At 42.8% G+C, this 16082-nt stretch overlaps 1 long non-coding RNA gene across 1 annotated transcript; it reads right to left on the bottom strand.

Moving 5' to 3' along the window:
* Positions 1-2654: 2654 nt before the first annotated feature.
* LOC103647170 (uncharacterized) lies at positions 2655-3575 on the bottom strand. The gene is made up of 3 exons (XR_562685.2): positions 3413-3575; positions 3150-3343; positions 2655-3067 (listed from the first exon to the last, which is right to left on the bottom strand). It is a non-coding gene; the product is annotated as an uncharacterized lncRNA (long non-coding RNA).
* Between the last annotated feature and the right edge of the window lie 12507 nt (positions 3576-16082).

The raw sequence follows: 16082 nt of genomic DNA, 5'->3' as shown, positions 1-16082 counted from the left end.
AACAGTCTTGTCAGAGCTCACCAGACCAGTCTAGTTTGCCACCAGTCCTCGCCACATCAGTGCCACATTAGCTAGCAGTTGGATTTGGAAACTTGGCTGTTGAACCCTAATAGGTCCGGTGCACCAGCCGACCAAAGTCCAATTTACACCCTATCTACACAATAGGTCTAGTGCGACAACCGACCGAAGACCATTTTACAAGCTCTCTTTTGAACTTGGTGTCCGGACTGGTCCAGTGCGCCTCTGTACATCAGAATTTTGGCAAACTTGGGCAAATCTTCTTTAAATTTATCTAGAGACTGTCCAACTAGTCCAAGCCAGGGAACTTGGTCGTTTTGATTTCTCTAACTCATATTGCAATTCTAGCTCAACTTAGCTCCAATCAGTGTAGTTTTCAAACCCGACCTTTCCAACATTTCTAGATACTTGAAATAGGTTTCTAGGGATGTTTGAAACTTATCCAAGGTGTTGAGCTACTCCTAGCTCATCTTCTCCAAGTTTTACCGCCTTTGTTGGTTGAAATTGTACTATTTTTAGAATCATAATCATTGAACTTATGAACATGTAATCATAAACTTAGCAAACTAGTTAGTCCATATGGTCGTGATGGTCATCAAGTACTTAAACAAATCTAGAAATGGATTAAAGCTTGTCGAGAAAATGATCCCCGGTCCTTGGGACCCGCGAGTCAGAGAGTGCGCTGAGGGAAGGGCCCCTGGTTGCTAGGGCCCGTTAGTCAATTGGGAGAGGTGGATACATCAACTGTAAAAGAGGTCGTCCTCGGTCGAACTCCGTGGCACTAAGCCCAGAGTTGGGCATGGCAGAACCTGATGGGAGAGACCGGGCGTGTCGGAAGGGAACCACTCGAGTGGATCCCACGTCAGGCCTTAGACTAACCCGCCATAAATAGCTGATCGCATTGAACCACGCTGGCATTGAGCCACAACGCGAGCGCCGGTCCGCTTCCCACTCATGACCCCTCAGGTCGCGTAGCACTCATGACCTACGAGCCTTCTGGACTGCGGCGCATTAAAGGCCCGCACACCCCTTGGCCTGCGGCGCACTCATGGCCTATCGACCTAGGCCTAAGTGTGCGGACCTCTGACAGGGCATTACACAACAAGCCAGGTTGAGCCCTAGGCTACGAAGGTCGGACCTCTGACAAGGCGTCTAACCTAGGTTGAGACATACGTAACAAGCACCCTAGCGATGTGCAGCCCACATTTTTTGGAGTTCGAAGATCAGCTCGTAAAGGGTTAGCAATCGCTCCTGAAACCCCAAAGCGAGGGGCGATTATGAGATGGGCACCATAGAAGCCAGTACCCTAGCACACGAGCGCTAAGGATATTTGTAAATCGTGTTCGAGTCCTAGGGAACGTCTAACTCAAGATTTATCACGGAGAGAGGCAGCAAGCCGTCGGACCCGGTCGAACGGGGCCTGCAACTATATGAGTCGAAACCTAGGAGTATGAGGACGGTCACCAACAAACCCCACGCTTGGATCCTGCTAAAGGAAACATGGCTTCATTCGGATTACCTGTTTGTAGCTCACCGAGCGCCATAATCTTGAACATCAAGAGAAGCATTGTACGACTCAACCTAGGAAGAGTATTAAAAAGACGGGACACGCCCCTAGATGGATCCTCCGTAATGAACTCAGGATCGCTCGGCAAAAAGAAGGGCCCATTCGGATCAGAAGACCGAGACCCATTGAGCGCCATAATATCAGTCACCAAGGGTAGCGTGGTATGGCTCTCCCTTCCCCTCCCGGTGGATAGGATGCATGGGAAGGAATGAAGAAAAAGGCGGGATACACCTTCTAGATGGATCCTTCGTAGCAAACGGGGGACTCGGGAGCTCGCCCCACAAAAAGGAGGCTCGCCACGACCTCCATCATCAAGTGGAACATGAGATGACTCGCCCTTCCCCTTTCGGTCGATGAATTGCATGGGAAGGAACAATACGCCCCCAGACAAACGCGTCATCATCAGTGGAAAGTCCGAGCAGCAACATGGCGAACCACTGATGGAAACATGCTCGGGGGACTACATGGCCGGATCCCGCTACCCACAAGATAACACTATCGATTCCTCCAAAAATGTGTGGGATGTTAGGAATCAGGGGCGACCGGCTTAACGCCAGGATGGGCCAGAAAATTATGGGACTGCTCTCGGCTGTCTCCAGCAACGTCCCCTAAATTTCATCCCCTAAAAGAATATTCTCTGTCCTTTACAACACTCTCTAAAAGATTCTGTACTCTATATCTTCTTCATCTCCAGCAATATCCCCTAAATTTTATCCTCTATATCAACAGTGCTACTAGATTTGACATTCTATATTATTTATTACCCCTCGTCAGCACGTGCACAGAAATCAGCACAGTGTATAGAGCACCGCCGTACAGCCTCTACACATAGCGCATGCATGCAATACTCTAAATTTTAGAGGACCTTTTAGAGTCCCTTGTTGGAGGGATAGAGGATCTGACAAACCTCTATATTTAGAGTACAGGAGCTTTTACAGGACCCTGCTGGAGCCAGCCTAAAGCCCATGAACCGCGCCAAGGCCGCCTGGTGCATAATCAGGGGATAAGAGAAGCCCCGAAATAAGTACACTGAAACTCGTTTTTCGCACTGGACGATAAAAATGCCAGGGGCAGGAAAGGAAGGAGAATCATTCCATCAACAAAGTTCAGGAAACATTATAAAAGCATAGGGGCATACATATCCCAGAAGCAGCTTGCAGAAACATCCTAACTAGGGGGATTCGTTGATTACATCCTCTAGTGGAAGGATTTCAACCACAACCCCAATAGCTATGCTAAAGTTATCTTCGAAGTCCTCCAGGGCACCAGCGGTCGTGTCCTCCAACAGATCGCTAGTGTCGAGCTTATAGCCCGACTAGAACTGCACAAAGGCCAGAGCCCCTGCAGCACCACGGCGGATGGCCAGGCGCACCCGGTTAGTAACGTCGAGGAGTCACTCTCCTCGATCGGCACCCTGGGCACGGACGAAGGCGACCACTTCATCTACACCCTCATGGAGGCCCACAACCTTCGACTCCAGCTCTGGCGATGACACGAGAAGAAAGGGAAATAAGTCAAAAAAACATCCAAAAGGGACCTTCGCGAAAGGGGAAGCAGTACTAACCCATGACACGGTGGTCCGCCTGCAACAGACGGTCACAGAGACCGACCCCCTCATCGTCGGCAGCCTCAAGCGCTATGTAGGTGGCGGCTAGACTCTCCCAGATATCTAAAGGGGACTGTGACAAGAGGATCGTGATCCTACCTTGGCAAAAAGACATCCCGAATTCTTTTCTTTGTCCCATCGAGATCACCTAGCTGCATAAAGAAGAGGATAAGGTAAGAACCATCTCGAGAATCAAGGGGTAAGGAGGAAAGAGCCCATACCTCGAATCGTTCATCTTCTACCGGAGTGGACATAGCACTGGGGGCGCTCCTATGTTGATGTTTGCCAGAGTCCATAAGGGGCCACGAAGAAACCACCCCTCGATGAAGAAATCAAAACAAGGGAAGGTGTGATAAAAGTGCCCCGGGAAGGGATTATTTATAGAAAGGTGGACTGTGTGACGAAGCAACGCGCGAATGCCAAACGTTGTGCATAAAAGAAAGCAACGAATCAGCATCGCCCACGAAAAAGCTACGGAAATACGCGGTGAAGAACAGAACACCGTCCGACCATTCATCAGCCCACGAAGGGAGATACTCTCGGCGAAATGATTCCTGATCCCTAGGACCCACCAGTTAGAGAGTGCACAGAGGGAAGGACCCCTGATCTCTAGGTCCCGTTAGTCACTTGGGAGAGGTGGATACGTCAACCCGAGCCTGGGGTCAGACGTGGTGGAACCTGACGGGAGAGGCCAGGCATGTCAGAAGAGAACCACTCGATTGGATCCCACATTCGGCCCCAAACTGACCGCCATAAATAGCCAACCACATTTAACCATGCCTGGCACAGAGCCACATCACGGGTGTTGGTTCGCTTCCCACTCATGGCCTCTCAGGTCGCGTAGCACTCATGAACTACAAGCCTCCCGGACTGCGACGTATTAAAGGCCCACACGCCCCTCGACCTACGACGCACTCATGGCCTATCGGTCTGGGCCTGAGTGCGCAGATCTCTGATAGGGCACTACACGACGGGCCACGCTGAGTCCCAGGCTATGAATGCTAGGGGTCAACATAGCGTAAATGATGGCGCCTGGGACTATTGTCGCCCCCACATCATCCGCCATGGCAAATACAAAACATACAATTCTGAGTCCCACGAGTACGTGTGGCTTTACCCCGGGTAGAACAATGGTATTATCCTTTCCTTACGGCTCCTTCCCAATGAAGCCACCACTAGTCGACCCCTCTCCCATCATATTAAAGGGAGGGGTTGGCCTCCAGGCAAGGGGATTGGAGGAAGTTCTTTCGGACACTTCAGAAGACATCCAGACGACCCCAGACGCCTTCAAATGATGCACCCACAAGGACGAACAGGAGGAGGAGCGCCTACAAGGACTAGGAGTCCGGAGCCACACCGCCGAGCCAAAACTTAGCTAGGAATGCACCTTGTAGCTTCTAAAGCTCCACTTCCACCCCGAAAAAGAGACTTGGGAGCCTCTCCTCCCTCTCTCGCCCGCTTGTAACCCCTACTACTATTTTTTATCATCGATGGTGCCGGTAGCGAAAGCAACTGATGATTGGAAGTAGGGACATTCTGCCCAAACCTGTATAAATCTTGCGCCCACCGTGCACACCCTCTGGAGTCTGGAACACGCACAATAAATTTACTTGTCGAAGCGAGGTTCGAAACACCGATAAAGCCTATTTCCCTTTCAATCTCCCATTTTTTGGTGATTGATGCCCACAGAACCAAAGCAAATATGAAACTTAAGAATTGTAAATAGTTTGGTATCTTTAAAGTGTTTATAAGATACTAAGTTAGGAACAATTCTAAGTTGAATATGAGTTGTTTTGAAGATTTAACATTTTGGACCACATTTGCACCGCTTAATATTTTGATTTCGTAAAGTTTTGAAATGTTTTAAAAGTGTTTCCTACTTTTCAAGCATTTCTTAAGTTTGAAAATTCTCCCCCTTTCTCAAAACCTTTCGCCCTTTAGTATGAAAGAAATCTCCTCTTAGCTTTCAAGAGGGGTTTTTTAGTTTGAAAAGATACCAATTGGAAAGGCTTTAATTTTTTTTTAAAAACAATCTTTAAAAATTCAGTGGTGATGTGGTCCTTTTGCTTCGGCCTAATAATTTCTCTCCCTTTGGCATCGACCACCAAAAACGGATACAATTTGTATTTCCTCTATTTACAAAGATATGACTATTAAGAACATGAGTGAGAGTAAGGGATCTTTGATACGAAACAAATATGCAGTGGAAGCACTTTCCTTGCCCAAAACTCCATTTCCCTTTCAATTTGAGACTATACACAATATAGAGCATTGCTCCCCCCAACATGTGTATACAAGTTATGAAGACTTGTTGAAGCAATGCACTTGGACTTGTGAGGCTCAGGGAGTCAAGTTCTAGAATTTAAACCTTGGTACAAGCAAGAATATGAAATAGGAAATTGTACCAAATGAAAGAGACATGATTTATCAAAGGTATAATAAATGAGCAATGTGTGCAGTGTTTCAATCCATATTGCGAGAGTCAAGAACATTTAGTTCACTTCTAAGCTCACAAAATCTTTTCTCATCTAAGGGTTTGGTGAAAATATCGGCTAACTTTTATGGGTGCTCACATGGCCAATAACGATATCTTCCCATTGTGAGCGATCTCTCAGAAAGTGATATTGAATGTCCATGTGTTAAGTGTGGTGTAAGTAAAATCAACCTCTTGAGGGTTTTGGTGATCAAATAACAAAACAAATAAAAGTTCTAACAAAGTTTGCTTCAAGTGTGTACTAAGTTATTGCAAAGTCATAAGGAGTATAGTGAATCATGTCCATCAAAAAAGAAGCATACGACTTGGTGGAATCATGCAATAGCTCAATGTGTTTAGATATATCTCTCATGATTCTAAGCGATAGTGATTTTAAATTTCATATAATTTAGTTTTAGAAATTATCATACTGTTAAAAGGGATCCGCAAAAGGTAATGGTGTATTCTAAGGCTCAAAATTTTAATTTTACATAAATATTTTGTATATGGTAAACTAGAGTGAAGTATGCAGTTCAACCTCTTTAGAGCCAATCTGAACCGGGACACTCTAGAAAAATGCGGTTGAACTGACCCCATGGGTGGTTCAACCATTCCTACACACGATTGAGCTGGCGATTCAACCGCCCAACTCACTTAATCTCATGCATAAGTGGCTCTGGCAGATAGCGGTTGAACCACTCAGTTGAACCAAGTTTCTCTCTGTTGGAAACTAGTTCAACTGGTTCTTTATGTGCTTCAATCGCATAACACACATACTTCACGGTAACAGTCAGATCTAGGTGCCTCCATATAAATAGCCCACATTCTCTCTCTCCATTGCCACCCATGCATTTAACTTCGACCAAACTTGAGACAAAAGTGCTTTGAAGGGCATTTACTCCTTTAATCTCGCTGACACTTCAACTCTCTTCCTCTCTAAAGGTTTGAGGAAATTTTGGTGTGAAGATTGGTTCTCTCTTGAGATTTCATTTCTATCCCTCTCTTTACTTGAGCTTTGAGCAAACATTGACTCGTGCAGATTTGTTACTCTTGGAGCTTCTATCTCTTAGATGGTTAGTTGTCGCTTGAGTCTCCAATTTGTGGACGACCTCAAAAAGTTTATATCACCCACTCATTGAGCATTCTAAGTAAGTGACTTCACCTAGATCTTTGTGGTAAGTGAAGGGAGGATTAGGGTTGGAAAAGACTCAGCTCTTTGTGGGCTCCTCAACGAGGACGTTGGCACCTTTGTAGGGTGACCAAACCTCAGGAGTAATCCCATGTTTTTGAGTTCTTTGCTTTTGCGGTTGTTCATATTCACTTTACTCTCACCATTGCAAGCAAAGATTTGTCTATAACTTTGTGTGTGTAGGTTCTGTGAAATTGCTTCTCTCAAATCTACTACAGATACATCTTAGGAAACTCAAGAACACTTCATATCTAAGTATCTCTCTTTAAACTTTGAGTTAATTTCAATTTAGTAGACCAAACCAGTTGAACCGGTTCAGAGTGGTAGAACTGCCCATCAGAGCGGTTGAACCGGCATGCACCGGTTTATCTGAGTTGTTTCAAAGTTTTTGATGAAATTTCAAGTGTAACATATTCACCCCCCTCTAGGCTACTTTCAATTGGTATCAAAGCCTAATCCATGTATTAATGCTTAATCGAGTGAGGAATCGGTCATGTCAAAGGCTCCAAGAAACAACGACGAACCTATTCTCAAGAAAAGTGAGAATATCTCAACCTCATCCTTTGGAGAAGAGGTGGATCTGAAAACCCTCGATCTTGCCATGAAGATCATCGAGAAAATGTTCCTCAAGATGAAGGAGGATGAGGCAAAGAAGAAGAAGCTAGAGGAAAAGTCGAAGAGAAAGAGACAAAAGAAAAGGGAAAGAATAAAGTCAAGTGCACTGATGATTTGGTTGAGCTCTTGGTGTCAAAGGTAATTAAAAGAGTAAGTTTAAACACCGATGAGTCATCAACCAAGAGTTCTAAGGGTAACGAGTACAATAGAGTTCAATTTGATTATTCTTGTAATCTCATGCCCAACTTCTCTTCAACGCCACTCAGAAAATTGTCAACTCTAAATGAGTTAAATTATGACGAGTGAGTCGATAAGATGAAGTCTCATCTAATAGAGATACACCCTATTCTTTGGGAGATTGTGAATATAGGTGTTTGCTAGCCCATCAAAGGTGAGGAGATGACGCTAGAGATAATGCAAGACTTGCATTGTAATGCTCAAGTAGTGAGCATTATCAAAGAAAGTCTGAGTGCTAAAGAATACTACATAGTCCAAGGAAGGGAAGATGTGTGTGTCATATGGAACATTTTAAAGATGTCGCATAAAGGATATCCTAAGGCAAAGAGGCATATGATTGAATCCTTCAAAAGTGAACTAGCAAGGTATGATTGGATCAAGGGAGAGTCTCTCCAATCATTGTTCGATAAATTGATGGCAAAAGGAGGGTCGAGCTATTCCCAAGTACTTGTCTATAAGGAACGGTTCGTTGGATGACCACCCGGGAAAACGGTGCAGCCATGAGGGTAGAATGGGATGCCCTTAACTAATTAATTAGAGGAACCTGAGGTGTAGTTTGCCTAGCCTGAGTGTCGTCAATGGGGCCCGAGGTGCAGTACTCGCTCTGCCAGGAGTGGTTCACCCCCTCGGGGAGGTGTATTGTGCTTACAACACCGGGCAAACCCTGCCAGTTCACCTTGGAAGTGATCTATGAGGAGTCATGGTCCTCGAGCAGAAAGGGAATCACGACTCATGGGTAAAGTGTGCGACCTCTGCAGAGGGTATTGAAACTGATATATCAGTCGTGCTCATGGTTAAGAGCGGCCTTGTGAGCTCCTTTGATTAGATATACTCTAGTTATAATGGTTACAATTTATGATGATGGCTCTAATAATGATGATTCTGACTATGGTTTCTAGTATTCTTCTATGAGGAGGTATCTTTTGGATAATAACTTTGGTCTTATGATAAAACTTGGCTTATATTAATGATTAAAACCTGACAAAATAAAAGCAACCTGCTATCAACCTAACTCCACATAAAGCTAGTCCACTTCAGCCAAACGGGGCACTTGCTGAGTACATTAATGTGTACTCACCCTTGATTTAACACAAAACATCAGGTTGTCCCCACTACAACCATTGCTCAGGAGAAGAAGAAGTTGTCGAGATGGATTTCCAAGAGTTTCGGGACTACATTGAGTTCTGAAAACTAGATTAGTGCAGTCTTCTAGTCAGCTGCCTATGGTGGTTTATTTACGTTGGCTACGTTTCTGTTATGTGCACTTTGATCTTTATAAGGTAAATGACTCCGGTCTGTAATAATATTTCTTACTCTATATGATTATTCGAAGCATTGTGCGATGATGAGTCATTTATGTAATTGTTGTGTACGTGAGTTCTAATCCAGACACATACATGGTTCACATTCGGTTTGCCTTCTAAAACCGGGTGTGACATAAGTGGTATCAAAGTCGTGCTGACTGTAGGACCGCTGACCTCGAGTAGCATTGGCCATTTTAAGGGCTATTAACCATTGCTTCACCTTAACCTTGACGCTACTTCAAAATAATTAGTTATTTTGACTAATTCTATGTTATACTCCTATATGTACTACCTTGCAATGACATATTAATTTGTTCTATACTCTACTTAATTCTATCAGATCTTCTCTCATTCTTGTGCTTGAGACACATTTATAGATGCGCCAACCATAATGGCCATGAACTTGACGTAGCCCGACATCCCCAATATGGCATTGTAGGCCCCTCAAAAGTCCATCACTTCGAACCACAATCGCTCAGTGCGAAAGTTAGAAGGGTGTAACACCCTAAATCCATCACCTAAAAGTAAACCGGTTTAAGTTATTAATTTCCAGTAGAAAGAAAAATATTTATGTTTTCATATAATGAAATGGTAATATAAATAAATTTATTAATTTCTTGACTAGATAAAATTTTATCAAAAGACACATTTATTTTTGAAGCATGAATCTTTTGTTTGTTCGTAAAGCACGAACGTTTCATTTTAATTTAATCTTTATATGTGAAACCCAATTTATTTTGAAATAATAGTTTTTTTCTAAAAATAATTATTCTAGAAATCAAGTATTTTTATATAAAATAATATTTTTTGGATTTATTTCTATTTTTTGGATTTATTTCTATTTTTTGGAATATATATAAACTAAAAATATATAAAAACACGCACTCCACTCTGTCGTGGCTACTTCGTTTTTTTCTCTTTTTCCCCTCAACCATTACCCTTGCACGTGGGCCCACTTTTCTCTCTCTTTCCTATGACGTTCATGGCCCACTAGCAGCTCCACCTTGTTCTCTTCTTCGTTGAATCAATCGGCGGATCGTAGCATCGCGCCGACTCTCGTCCATCCGTCTGCCGCGCATCGCCTCCAATACGCCTTCTCGTCTGGCCGAGTGAAGAAGCACCGTGAAAACCTGCTCTCCCTCCCAACTGCACAGCCGGCCTCCTCGTCTCCTCTCTCCACTATAGCAGCTCCGTTGACTGCCATTAACACCAGCGCTCTTCCTCTCCTCGCCTGCACCCGACCCTATAAAAGATAGCGCCCTGCTCGCTGATCCCATCCCCACCTTGCACCAAGCTCTTCCCTCACTCCATATATCTCATCCGGCCTCCTTGCGTGCTGCTCGCGCCGAGCCTCGCCGCACGTCGTTTTCCGCCACCGTGCCTGATACGGACCCCTCCAGTCAGCCTCATCGTCGTCATCGAAGTTCGCAACGTCATTGTGCTGCCGCGCTCGCCCTTTTCTCCATTCCCCGTTTGATGCCACCTCCATGCGCTCGAGCTCCACAGTTTTGTCGGATGTTTTCCTACTACATCGCTGTTCCTTGCTATCCATCGTCGGTCGTCGTTCATCGTCCCTCGCCAGAGCACTTCTTCGGACGTTTGTCACCTCCGCCGTCGCCTCTTCGCCACTGTGTCGTGCTGCTCCACGCCGCGATGTTGCTGACCACAACTTGACTGAGTTCGTCGACCCCCCTCTCAGCCCCACCATGTTGAAGTTTGTCAACGCGCGACGACAATGCCCTTCGCACCGCTGCTAGCGCGTAACTTCACCATGTTGTCGACATAGTTTTCTTATTAATAAATTAGATCATTTGTTCATAATTTAAAATGATTTAATTAGTTTTTTAGGTATGATTAATATGTCCATTAAATTAAGTCCATAGTATTTTTATATATCATTTAGTTTTTCCTAAAGGATAAAAATACAGGAGTTAGTGCTCATTTCCTTTTTATAATTAAAATGTTAGTTTATGTATTGATAATAAATATAGCTTTTTTAATAATAACATAATATATTTGTTTTCTTAAATAAAAGTGGAGATAATTAATTGTTTCATTATCTCTTCCATAAAATCTATTTAACCATGTGTTTCTTAATAAAAACAATGTTGATTAATTTATTTACTTATCCATTCTAAAAAACTTGTTTAAGCTTATATCTTAAGTTCTTTATAAATAAATGTTTAATAATGATTCGTAATGTGTTTTTATAATGCTTCATAAATAAATGTTTAATAAATGTGTTTTATAATCTTTTGGCCCATTGCCTTAGATATTCTATATAACTTTTCTAAAAATATTAAAATGATTCACCAAATGTTCATAAATTTATAGTTAATTTATTTTCATACTCATGTCTTGTTTTATAAAATATGAACCAAATCTTTTCAAAATAGCATCATTTTATTATAATCATTGCTTGTGATGTTTTTGAAAAGCAAATGTTTTTTGTTATGCTTTCTTTTTAGCTTGTTTGTGTTGATTGTTGTATATTATTAAGAGGTGTATGTTCTTGTTTGTTTGTATGTTATTCAGTGGTTGATCCAGAAGTTGAGAATCAAGATATATTCCGTGGAAAAATCTCAAGTTTTCTTTAAGCAAGGCAAGTGGTCTTCTCCTAATGCATATTCTGTTTGATCCCAATCAACACATGATAAATAAGTATATATTTATTCTATGCATAATTTGATGGGTTACCCATTTAGATACCCCTAAACTTTCCAACCTTATTCCTTGTTTAACCTGGGATTATGATTTAATCGAATAGCTATGCTATTGCTACAACTTTAACTTTATGCTGATACTTCTGCTGATGATATTAATGTTCCAAGTTATGTTATTGTTGCGATGTTAACATAACAAGATCATATGTATTAATTGGAACATGACCACTTAGGAAAACAATGCAACCACAAGTGCCATCATGGCTCTAGCTTTGAAAATTAGCTTTGTATGCTTAGTGCTTAGCAACCTTACCTAAAAGATGGGTAAGAGGGGGCGCCGGTGGTTTAGTGGCAGCTTACGTTAACATGGGGTGGTAGTATTGACTAAGGTACCTCTCCTAGAGGGTCACCAATATTGACGTGGAAACATTAGTGGATTGCTTTGTATTAATGAAAGGGAAATGTGCCCTTGGACCATTTCTATAAAGGTTTTGGTGATTAGATGCCCAGCACATATTGTTTTGGTTGATATAAGCTAAGTATCAAAGAGATGTAAATGGAAAAGCAAGGTATGGTTCTAGCCTTAGTAAATTGTTTTTGGTACTAACATTATTCTACTAAGTGCTAGGAACCTTGTCAAAACGAGAGAAATCAAATTGGAGAACTTTGGCTAAGTCCAGCCAGACTTGCACCAGCCTGAGGTGCACCGGATAGTGTCCGGTGCCCAGGCTGGCGCCCCCGATGAACAGGCAGCTTTCGGGAAAACTCAGCGCGCCGCGGCTATAATTCACCGGACTGTCCGGTGTGGCAGCCGCGCCCAAGCCAACGGTCGGCCGCACGATCAGCGGGCGAGACGTGAACTTCACCGATGGTCGAAAGGTCACACCAGACTGTCCGGTGTGCCACGGGGGCCATGGTTGCAACGGTCGGCTTCGCCAGAAAAGGAAGGAAATCGCGCATTGTTCACTGTCCGGTGGTGCACCGGACTGTCTGGTGTGCCCACTTACAAAAGGCAACTAGCTACCTTGGAACTATAAAAGGGACCCCTAGGCGCATGGAGCAGTACACCAAGCACCCATTGAACATCCTAAGATGCCGAGACTTCACATTCACACATCTGGTTCACTGTGATAGAGATTCGGGCACTTTTCTGAGTTGTAACTTTGTTGTGCTGCTTTTGTGTGCTCGTTCTTGTCTTGCGTGTGTGTTGTTGCTGTAACTCTCGCTCTTGTGTGTGTTGCTATTTTCTCCTTACTCCTATGCTCATTCAAGATCTTGTGTGTAAGGTGTGAGACACTCCAAAGTGTGGAGATTCCTCACTAAGGGATATTGTTGAGATAAAGAGAACCGTGGTATTCAAGTTGATCTTTGGATCACTTGAAAAGGGTTCAGTGCAAACCTCATCCGTTGGGATGCCACAACGTGGAGTAGGCAAGTATTCTACTTGACCGAACCACGGGATAAAAAACCGTTGTGTCACTTGTCTTTATTCTTGTGCGACTCTCTATCTCTATTCACTTCACTTGCATAATTGCTCTAAGCTTAATAATCATCTTGTCGAAAGAAATTAAGTGAAGAAGTTTACTCCTCTCTTGAACTTAGACTTAGATTTCACTAATCTAATATTGGTCCAAGTTTGTGTTGTTAAGCTATTTTTTACAGGATCACCTATTGACCCCTCTCTAGGTGCTCTCAATTGGTATCAGAGTCGTTCTCTTCATCAAGGGACTAACTGCCGGAAAGATGGATCCTAAGGGAAAGGGGATCGTGATCAATGACAAGGAAAACAAAAAGGTGACCCTCTACGTTGATGAGTCAAAAGGTGACAAGCCCACCGACTCAGGCTCAAATAATAAGAGGAAGGATGAGAAGAAGAGGTGCATCAAGAAAATCATCTACTACGTAAGTGACGCCTCCTCTTCTCCAAGGGACGACGACGACTCGTCCACAAAAAGGAAATCGGTTAATTAGAATTATTCTTTCGATTATTCTCGCATGTCGTACAATTCAAATGCTCATTTATTGTCTATTCCTTATGGTAACCCCCCACTTTGATGGAGATGGTTACTTATTTTGGAGCCATAAAATGCGTAGTCATTTATTCTCTCTCCATCCTAGCATCTGGGAAATAGTTAAGAATGGAATGCATTTTGATAGTAGCGACATCCCGTATTTATTAATGAACAAATTCTTAAGAATGCCCAGGCTACCACTGTGTTGTTAGCGTCTCTATGTAGGGATGAGTACAACAAAGTCAGTGGCTTGGACAATGCCAAGCAAATATGGGATAACATCAAAATCTCTCACAAGGGTAACGATGCCACCATGATCACAAAGATGGAACTGGTGGAAGGAGAACTGGGAAGGTTCTCCATGAAACGGGGAGAGGAGCCAACTAAAACATACAACAGGCTCAAGACCCTGGTGAATAGTATTCGAAGCTACAGCAGCACAAGATGGACGGATCATGACGTCGTTCGACTCATGCTAAGGTCATTTACTGTTGTTGATCCTCATCTTGTAAACCTCATTCGTGAAATCTCAGGTACACCAAAATGACACCCGAGGAAATTCTCGGAAAATATGTGAGCGGGCGCATGATGGTAAAGAAGCAAGGTATGTGGATGATATTGCGAATGGACCACTTCCTATTTATGAGCCACAACCTGTTGCTCTCAAAGCAACAACCAGCAAGGAGGCGCTACCTAACAAGGTAGCACAAGTGGAGGTTGTCGGGCTAAATGAGGACGAAATGGCGCTTGTAATCAAGCGTTTTAAGACTGCCTTGAAGGGATGCAAGGAGTACCCAAACAAGAACAAGTCAAAGGGAAAGCGCTCCTGCTTCAAATGTGGTAAGTCCGGTCATTTCATTGCACAATGTCCCGATAATGAAAATGACCAGGGACACGAAAAGAAATGGAAGAAGGAGAAGAAAAAGAACTACAGGAAGGCAAAGAGCAAGCGCACATCGGCAAGGAATGGGACTCCTACTGCTCTTTATCTGATTCCGATGATGAAGGGTTGGCTGCCTCCGCCTTCGACAAGTCCTCCCTCTTCCCCAACGAACATCACACTTGCCTCATGGCTAAGGAGAAGGTACATACACGAGATACCCCCAATTATACTTCTAGTGATGAGGAATTTGATGATGATGTAGATTATAGTGATCTCTTTAAGGGTTAGATCTAAGGTAGATAAAATCAATGAATTAATTGCATGCCCTTAATGAGAAAGATAGGTTGCTAGAAAAACAAGAAGATATTCTTTATGAGGAACATGATAAATTTATTAATGTTCAAAAATATCTTGCTCTAGAAACCAAGAAAAATGAATTATTGTCTTTGAACTATCTTCGTGTCATGATTCTATTTCTAGTCTTAAGAGTTTAAATGCTGATTTAAATGCTAAGTTAGAAAAAGTAAATATTGCTAGTTCTTCTATAGAGCATGTTGTTATTTGCATTAGGTGTAAAGATTTTGATATTGATGCTTGCAATGAATATGATTCTACCATTCTTAAGTTGAATAATGATGTTGCTAATCTTAATGCTCAACTTAAAACTTGCAAGAGTGATTATGAAAAGTTAAAATTTGCTAGGGATGCTTACACCATTGGTAGACACCCCTCAATTAAGGATGGACTTGGTTTTCAAAAGGGAACCAAGAACTTAACAAGCCAAAGGACCTCCAATCTCAACAAGGAGAAAGGGAAGGCTCCTATGGCTAGTAGCTCTCATTCTTCACATGACAAAAGGAACCATGCCTATCTTTATGCTCATGTTAAGAATGTTTTTAGTGTTGCTCATCATGATAGGTGGTATAATCATGTTGTTTTATTTGTTTGTCATGATGATGCCTTTAATTCTCATGCCATGTTTGCATCTAGCTCTTCTTATACTCATGGTAGGAATAGATATAGGTGTCATCATGTTGCTTCTCATGTGCCTAGGAATGCATCAAATGAACCAACCATGCTTTATCAAACCTATGATGCTTCATTTGTTCTTTTATGCAAAAATGATAAAGTAGTTCCTAGAAGTTTGGGGCCTAAGTGCAAGAGAGACAAAACTTGCATCTGGGTTCCAAAGTTTTGTGTGACTAACCTTGTAGGACCCAACAAGAGTTGGGTACCTAAAACCCAAGCTTAAATTACCTTGCAGGTTTATGCGTCCGGGGGCACAAGCTGGATCATTGACAGCGGATGCAAAACCACATGACAGGGGAGAAGAAAATGTTCACCTCCTAAGTCAAGAATAAGGATTCCCAAGACATGATCATATTTTGAGATAGGAATTAAGGCAAGGTCAAAGGTTTAGGTAAAATAGCCATCACTATCGAGCATTCAATTTCTAATGTATTCCTAGTAGAATCGCTCGGTTACAATTTGCTTTCTGTAAGTCAATTGTGTCAT

The sequence above is a fragment of the Zea mays genome, chromosome 2 (assembly GCF_902167145.1).
Source record: "Zea mays cultivar B73 chromosome 2, Zm-B73-REFERENCE-NAM-5.0, whole genome shotgun sequence".
Classification (NCBI taxonomy): Eukaryota; Viridiplantae; Streptophyta; class Magnoliopsida; order Poales; family Poaceae; genus Zea; species Zea mays.
The sequence above is the reverse complement of the archived record's forward strand: the minus strand, read 5'-3'. Positions and strand labels throughout refer to the sequence as shown.